This window comes from Arachis stenosperma, chromosome 8 (genome assembly GCF_014773155.1).
Source record: "Arachis stenosperma cultivar V10309 chromosome 8, arast.V10309.gnm1.PFL2, whole genome shotgun sequence".
NCBI classification, from domain to species: Eukaryota; Viridiplantae; Streptophyta; class Magnoliopsida; order Fabales; family Fabaceae; genus Arachis; species Arachis stenosperma.
In genome coordinates, this window is record NC_080384.1 from 33087256 (window position 1) to 33094300 (window position 7045).

The 7045-nt window shown below is 37.7% G+C and overlaps 1 non-coding gene across 1 annotated transcript; it reads right to left on the bottom strand.

Annotated features, from left to right (window-relative positions):
- Positions 1-6571: 6571 nt before the first annotated feature.
- Positions 6572-6679, bottom strand: LOC130947044 (small nucleolar RNA R71). Its single transcript, XR_009072457.1, has one exon. It is a non-coding gene; the product is annotated as a small nucleolar RNA R71 (small nucleolar RNA).
- Positions 6680-7045: the final 366 nt, after the last annotated feature.

Consider the following 7045-nt stretch of genomic DNA (forward strand, 5'->3'; position numbering starts at 1 on the left):
ACAAGCACAGAGATGAAGAGGCTCCAATAGACATTGAACTAGAGGCTCCTAACATGACTACAGATTAAGAATTCTGATTCAATCCTCTTGATCTACAAACCACATCTCCAAGCTTGGCTAATAGCTCATGGGTCCTTACCTCAGAAAATTGACGATGACAGTGAAATAAAACTTGAAAATCTTCGTCACTGTCTATTACAAAGGAGTTGTACTTCACACCATCTCAAATAATAGAAATTAGAATTCTATTAAATGACTTTTTCACATGTTTCATGCCATGCAGTTCTACTTTTTGTATTATAGTACTCTAAAAATTAAAAAAAAAAATTCGTATAAGGATTGATAAAGACGTTCAACGGATCCTTATCTGTAAAAATTTTATTTTCTCTTGCATTTTTTCTTAATGGTCCCTCTGTAGTGCATAAGAACTAAAAAACTATCCTCACTAGCCACTGTGAATGCCAGTCTAATGAAGAATTCAATGTTATGCTCATATTTACATACCTTAGACTCGTACCCTAAATCGAATTATCTGAACTCGATTTGTTTTGGCTCATCGTGTTAAATAAATCGAATCTATTAGATTTGATTTACTTGGATTTAGTAATATGTAGTAAATCGAAACAAACAGTTTTGAATTACCTCACTAAAGTTCATTCTCTTGTAATCGAATCTGCTTCATTTGATTTACTACTCATGCATGTAAATTGAATCTGTTTCATTCGATTTACATAGAGGAACCTTAAATCAATTTTTTTTGTGATTGTAACTAAAAAAGAAAAAGAAGAGGAAAAAGGAACACGGAACAAGAACCCCAAAATAACTAAGGCATCATGTCCTGAAGAAGAAGTAATAGAAGACCCTTCCATGGCACCAGCCATTCAGCATGATAAACACCTTCCTTGATAGCATGTTTGGCCAAGGAGTCAGCCAAACAATTCGCCGTTCTCTGAATCAACACCAGTCTTGACCTGCCTTAGTATGAGCAGAAAAATCTCTAAACAAAAGGAAGGCATGCATCAAGGCAATCAGTCTTGCAACAAACATCTTTAAAACCTGCCTCCCAAGCTTACAATAATCCTCTCCAAATAGCAAATAATTCACCCTGAAGAATACTGGAAGGGGAAATAATACCAATAGAACCTGTCTTTCACACACCATTCTAATCTCGGATAACACAATCGAAGCCAATAGCACCATTATCATCAAGTTTGCCAGCATCACAATTGACTGTGACATATCCATAGGCAGGGGGGATCCAGTTCAGAATCAAAGGAGACATACAGGAAGTTTGTTGCAAGGTAAAAATCTTGTGTAACTCATTCTCAAAGGAATAGATTAGAGCAACCACCTTACCCAGAGTCCAAGGATCCAAAGAATTGAAAATGGCGTTATATCTCTCCCTCCATATCCACCAAAGAGAAGAGAAGAAGCGATAAGCATTACGATTCTTATCTCTCAAAATCCAAAGTAATAAATCAAGATTCACTTGATCATAATTCAACCTTTGCTGAATATCGCAAGACATAGGACAGTCATGAAGGCAGTGAAGCACAGTTTCAGGGTTAGAATTGCACCGAGGACAAAGATCCGAAGAGGTAAGGCCTCTCCGAAAAAGAAAGGAAGCAGTAGGTAACCCTTGATGGAGAGAAAGCCACACTAACAACTTATACCTTTTAGGAACCTTCAAGCGCCAAAGCCACAACTCATTTCTTTGATAATCTCAATTTAAGTTCCTCTTGCACACCCGATAATAGCCCCATTTTGAGGTGTAAACCTTTGAAGAGAATGCATTCCAAAACCAACCAGTGCTACTTCCAACTTGAAGGTCCAGATTATAGCCCAGAATAATTTTTCTCACCTCCTCTGGAATCATGGTGCAAACCCGATTCAAATTCCAAGTACCATTCTCCCATAAATCCTGAAGTCTTAGCTCAATATCCGATATGTGGACATATGGATCGGAAGAATGTCTACAAGGGCCCTTCAAATCTCCAACCATCATACCAGAAGGATTGGTGAGAAGGACCAGTACTCCAGGAATAACCATCTTGCAAGATTTAGAAGGCGTTATAAATACCCTTCCAAGAAGGGGAAGCATTATTAGAAAAAAGGAGAGTTTTCACCTCCCTATTTGAAAGGTATTTATGTGTGACAGGTCAAACACAGTTTTTTCGGTGAATTGTGAAGGTGCCAAATGAGCTTACCTAGAAGGACAATATTAGACCATCGAGGATACCTTACTCCAAGACCACCATATTTTTTACGGGTGATTATCGGCTTCCAATTAACAAAACTCATCCATCTCCCATCAACCTGCCCTTTCTAGAGGAATATACGCATCATGGAAGAGATGTCATTATGAACACCAACTAAAAAGAGAGACACTTGCATGTTATAAATAGGGATAGATGAGACCATTGAGGTGATGAGACACAATCTACCCGCTTTGTTAGGCACCGTTTGTTTAGTGGGTGTGTCCACCAAATTTTGAGACACGGTGACACATTCACACCCATGTTTCATGTTTGGTTTTCAAATACATAAATTAAGTAAAGACACGGTGGTACACATTGGTACACAAATACATAAAATTTGTATACTGCCATTTTATTGAGACACTAAGACACAAGTATTTTCACTTTTATTCTTAATAGTAGTGACTATGGTGATTTTTTTTTTTTGGAGATAAGGATAATATTGACATTTGCAATTTATGTTCTGTCTTGTGCATAGTTATCAAAAAAAGTAAAAATTTTGTGTCTCCTTATGTATATGTCTTCAATATTTGTGTATTTGTGTCTATGTCTTCACCCATACATAAACCAAACACAGCCTTAAGGATCCTGCCTTTCAAGCCAGCAAGACACCCTCTAATCTTGTTCAGGATTTTATTAAAAGTAACCCTGGTCATCTGATGAGCGGATAATTTATACGCTTTTTGGCATTGTTTTTAGTATGTTTTTGGTAGTTTTAGTTGAGTTCTTAGTATATTTTTATTAGTTTTTAGTTAAAATTCACTTTTCTGGACTTTACTATGAGTTTGTGTGTTTTTCTGTGATTTCAGGTATTTTCTGGCTGAAATTGAGGGACCTGAGCAAAAATCTGATTCAGAGACTCAAAAGGACTGCAGATGCTGTTGGATTCTGACCTCCCTGCACTCGAAGTGGATTTTCTGGAGCTACAGAAGCCCAATTGGCGCGCTCTCAATGGCGTTGGAAAGTAGACATCCTGGGCTTTCCAGCAATATATGATAGTCCATACTTTGCCCAAGATTTGATGGCCCAAACCGGCGTTCAAAGTCACCTCAAGAAATTCCAGCGTTAAACGCCGGAACTGGCACCAAAATGGGAGTTAAACGCCCAAACTGGAATAAAAGCTGGCGTTTAACTCCAAGAAGAGTCTCTACACGAAAATGCTTCAATGCTCAGCCCAAGCACACACCAAGTGGGCCCGGAAGTGGATTTTTATGTCATTTACTCATTTCTGTACACCCTAGGCTACTAGTTTTCTATAAGTAGGACCTTTTACTATTGTATTTTCATCTTGGTTCTTCTGGTTCCCTCTCTAGGGGCCGAAACCAATGATCACTTTTGTTCTTATGTATTTTCAACGGTGGAGTTTCTACACACCATAGATTAAGGTGTGGAGCTCTGCTGTACCTCGAGTATTAATACAATTACTATTGTTCTTCTATTCAATTCCGCTTGTTCTTTGTCCAAGATATCACTTGTTCTTCAACTTGATGAAGGTGATGATCCGTGACACTCATCATCATTCTCACTCATGAACAAGGTGACTGACAACCATTCTTGTTCTACAAGCAACCAAGGCTTAGTGAATATCTCTTGGATTCTTTAATCGGAATCTTCGTGGTATAGGCAGGACTTGATGGCGGCATTCAAGAGAATCCGGAAGGTCTAACCTTGTCTGTGGTATTCTGAGTAGGATTCAATGACTGAATGACTGTGACGTGCTTCAAACTCCTGAGGGCGGGGCGTTAGTGACAGACGCCAAAAGAATCACTGGATTCTATTCCGGTCTGATTGAGAACCGACAGATGAATTCCGCTATGCTGTGACAAGGGCATATGCAATCGTTTTCAATGAGAGGATGGGAGGTAGCCACTGACAATGGTGAAACCCTACACGAGCTTGCCATGGAAAGGAGTAAGAAGGATTGGATGAAGACAGTAGGAAAGCAGAGAGACGGAAGGGAAGGCATCTTCATACGCTTGTCTGAAGCTCTCACCAATGATATACATAAGTATCTCTATCTTTATCTTTATGCTTTATTCGTTTATCACTATACCCATTTGAGTCTGCCTGACTGAGATTTACAAGGTGACCATAGCTTGCTTCATACCAACAATCTCCGTGGGATCGACCCTTACTCACGTAAGGTATTACTTGGACGACCCAGTGCACTTGCTGGTTAGTTGTGTGAAGTTGTAGTGATCACAATTTCGCGCACCAAGTTTTTGGCGCCGTTGCCGGGGATTGTTCTTGTGTATGGACAACTGACGGTTCATCTTGTTGCTTAGATTAGGTATTATTTTTCTTCAGAGTTCTTAAGAATGAATTCTAGTGTTTCAAGGTGATGTTCTTATCATCACCAAAGCTGATTGATCATCATCAATTTAGCTCTTGAATGCAATGTCCTGCTGAAGCTTAGCTAGCTATGTCTAATTCTTTTAGACTAAAGCTTTAGACTAACATTGCATGATTCCTGGAATTCTCATTAAGAATTTTGATACCTTTATTTTCCTTTTCACTTAATTTTCGAAAAATCCAAAAAAAAAAATTACAAAATCATAAAATCCAAAAATATTTCTTGTTTGAGTCTAGAGTCTCATCTTAAGTTTAGTGTCAATTGCATGTTTCTATTTTTCATGCATTTTTCGAATTTATGCATGTGTCTTCACTAATCTTCAAGTTGTTCTTGATGATTTCCTTGTTTTGATCTTTGAATTCTATTGACTTGAGTGTTTTGTTATATGCATTCTCATGTTGTTAGTGTCAGTAGTATACAAACTGCTAAGTTTGGTGTCTTGCATGCATTGTTATTTGATTCTTGTTGCATTTTGATTATTAAAAATCCAAAAATATTTTTTTATTTGTGTCTTTTCAAGTCAATGATACAAAAAATTGAAGATTCAGAACATACTGCAGAGGAACTATACAGAAAAAGCTGAGCATTCAAAAATGCCCAGTGAAGAAGGCAGACTGGCGTTTAAACGCCAGCCAGGGCACCTGGTTGGGCGTTTAACGCCCAAAGAGGTAGCATTTTGGGCGTTAAACGCCAGAATGTATACCATTCTGGGCGTTTAACGCCAGGATGGTGCTAGGGGGAAGATTTTGTTTTCAAAATCAATTTTTTTTTCAAGTTTTCAAAGTTTTTCAAAATCAAATCTTTTTCAAATCATATCTTTTCAATCAAATGTTTTCAAAATCAATTTCTTTCCTTTTTCAAAGATACTTACTAACAATTAATGATTTGATTGAACATTTTTTGCCTTTTTTGTTGAGGAAGGTTTTATGTTTGAATCATATCTTTTCTTGTTAGTCAAGTCATTAATTTTTTTAAAATCAAATCTTTTTAAAATTGTTTTCAAATCATATCTTTTAAAATTGTTTTCAAATCATATCTTTTCAATCATATCTTTTTAAAACCATAACTTTTCAATCATATCTTTTTAATCACATCTTTTTCAAAATAAGTTTTCAATCAAATCTTTTTCAAAAATCACTTGATTTCTTTTCCACTCTTATTTTCGAAAATCAATTAAGTGTTTTTCAAAATGTTTTCAAAATCTTTTACTTAAATTTTCGAAAATTACTTCCCTTCTTCTCACATCCTTCTATTTATGGACTAACACTATTCCTTAATGCAAAATTCGAACTCCATCTTCTCTGATAAGTTCGAATTTTCTACCTCTGTCTTCCATTTTTTCTTCCTCTGACACCTCAAGGAATCTCTATACTGTGACATAGAGGATTCCATATTTTCTTGTTCTCTTCTCTTTCATATGAGCAGGAACAAAGACAAAGGCATTCTTGTTGAAGCTGACCCTGAACCTGAAAGGACCTTGAAGAGAAAGCTAAGAGAAGCTAAGGCACAACTCTCTTTAGAGGACCTGACCGAATTCTTCAAGGAAGAAGAACACATGGCAGCCGAAAACAACAACAATGCCAACAATGCAAGGAAGGTGCTGGGTGACTTTACTGCACCTACTCCTGATTTCTATGGGAGAAGCATCTCTATCCCTGCCATTGGAGCAAACAACTTTGAGCTAAAGCCTCAATTAGTTTCTCTAATGCAACAGAATTGCAAGTTCCATGGACTTCCAATGGAAGATCCTCATCAGTTTTTAGCTGAGTTCTTGCAAATCTGTGACACAGTCAAGACTAATGAGGTTGACCCTGAGATCTATAGACTGATGCTATTCCCTTTTGCTGTAAGAGACAGAGCTAGGACATGGTTGGACTCTCAACCTAAGGAAAGCCTGGACTCTTGGGAAAAGCTAGTCAATGCCTTCTTGGCAAAGTTCTTTCCACCACAAAGATGGAGTAAGCTTAGAGTGGAAGTCCAAACCTTCAGACAGAAGGATGGAGAATCCCTCTATGAAGCTTGGGAAAGATACAAACAATTGATCAGAAAATGTCCCTCAGACATGCTTTCTGAATGGAGCATCATAGGTATTTTCTATGATGGTCTCTCTGAACTGTCCAAAATGTCTTTGGATAGCTCTGCTGGAGGATCTCTTCATCTGAAGAAGACGCCTGCAGAAGCTCAAGAATTGATTGAAATGGTTGCAAATAACCAATTCATGTACACTTCTGAAAGAAATCCTGTGAACAATGGGACTAGTCAGAAGAAAGGAGTTCTTGAGATTGACACTCTGAATGCCATATTGGCTCAGAACAAGATATTGACTCAACAAGTCAATTTGATTTCTCAAAGTCTGTCTGGAATGCAAAATGCACCAAGCAGTACTAAGGAAGCTTCATCTGAGGAAGAAGCCTATGATCCTGAGAACCCTTCA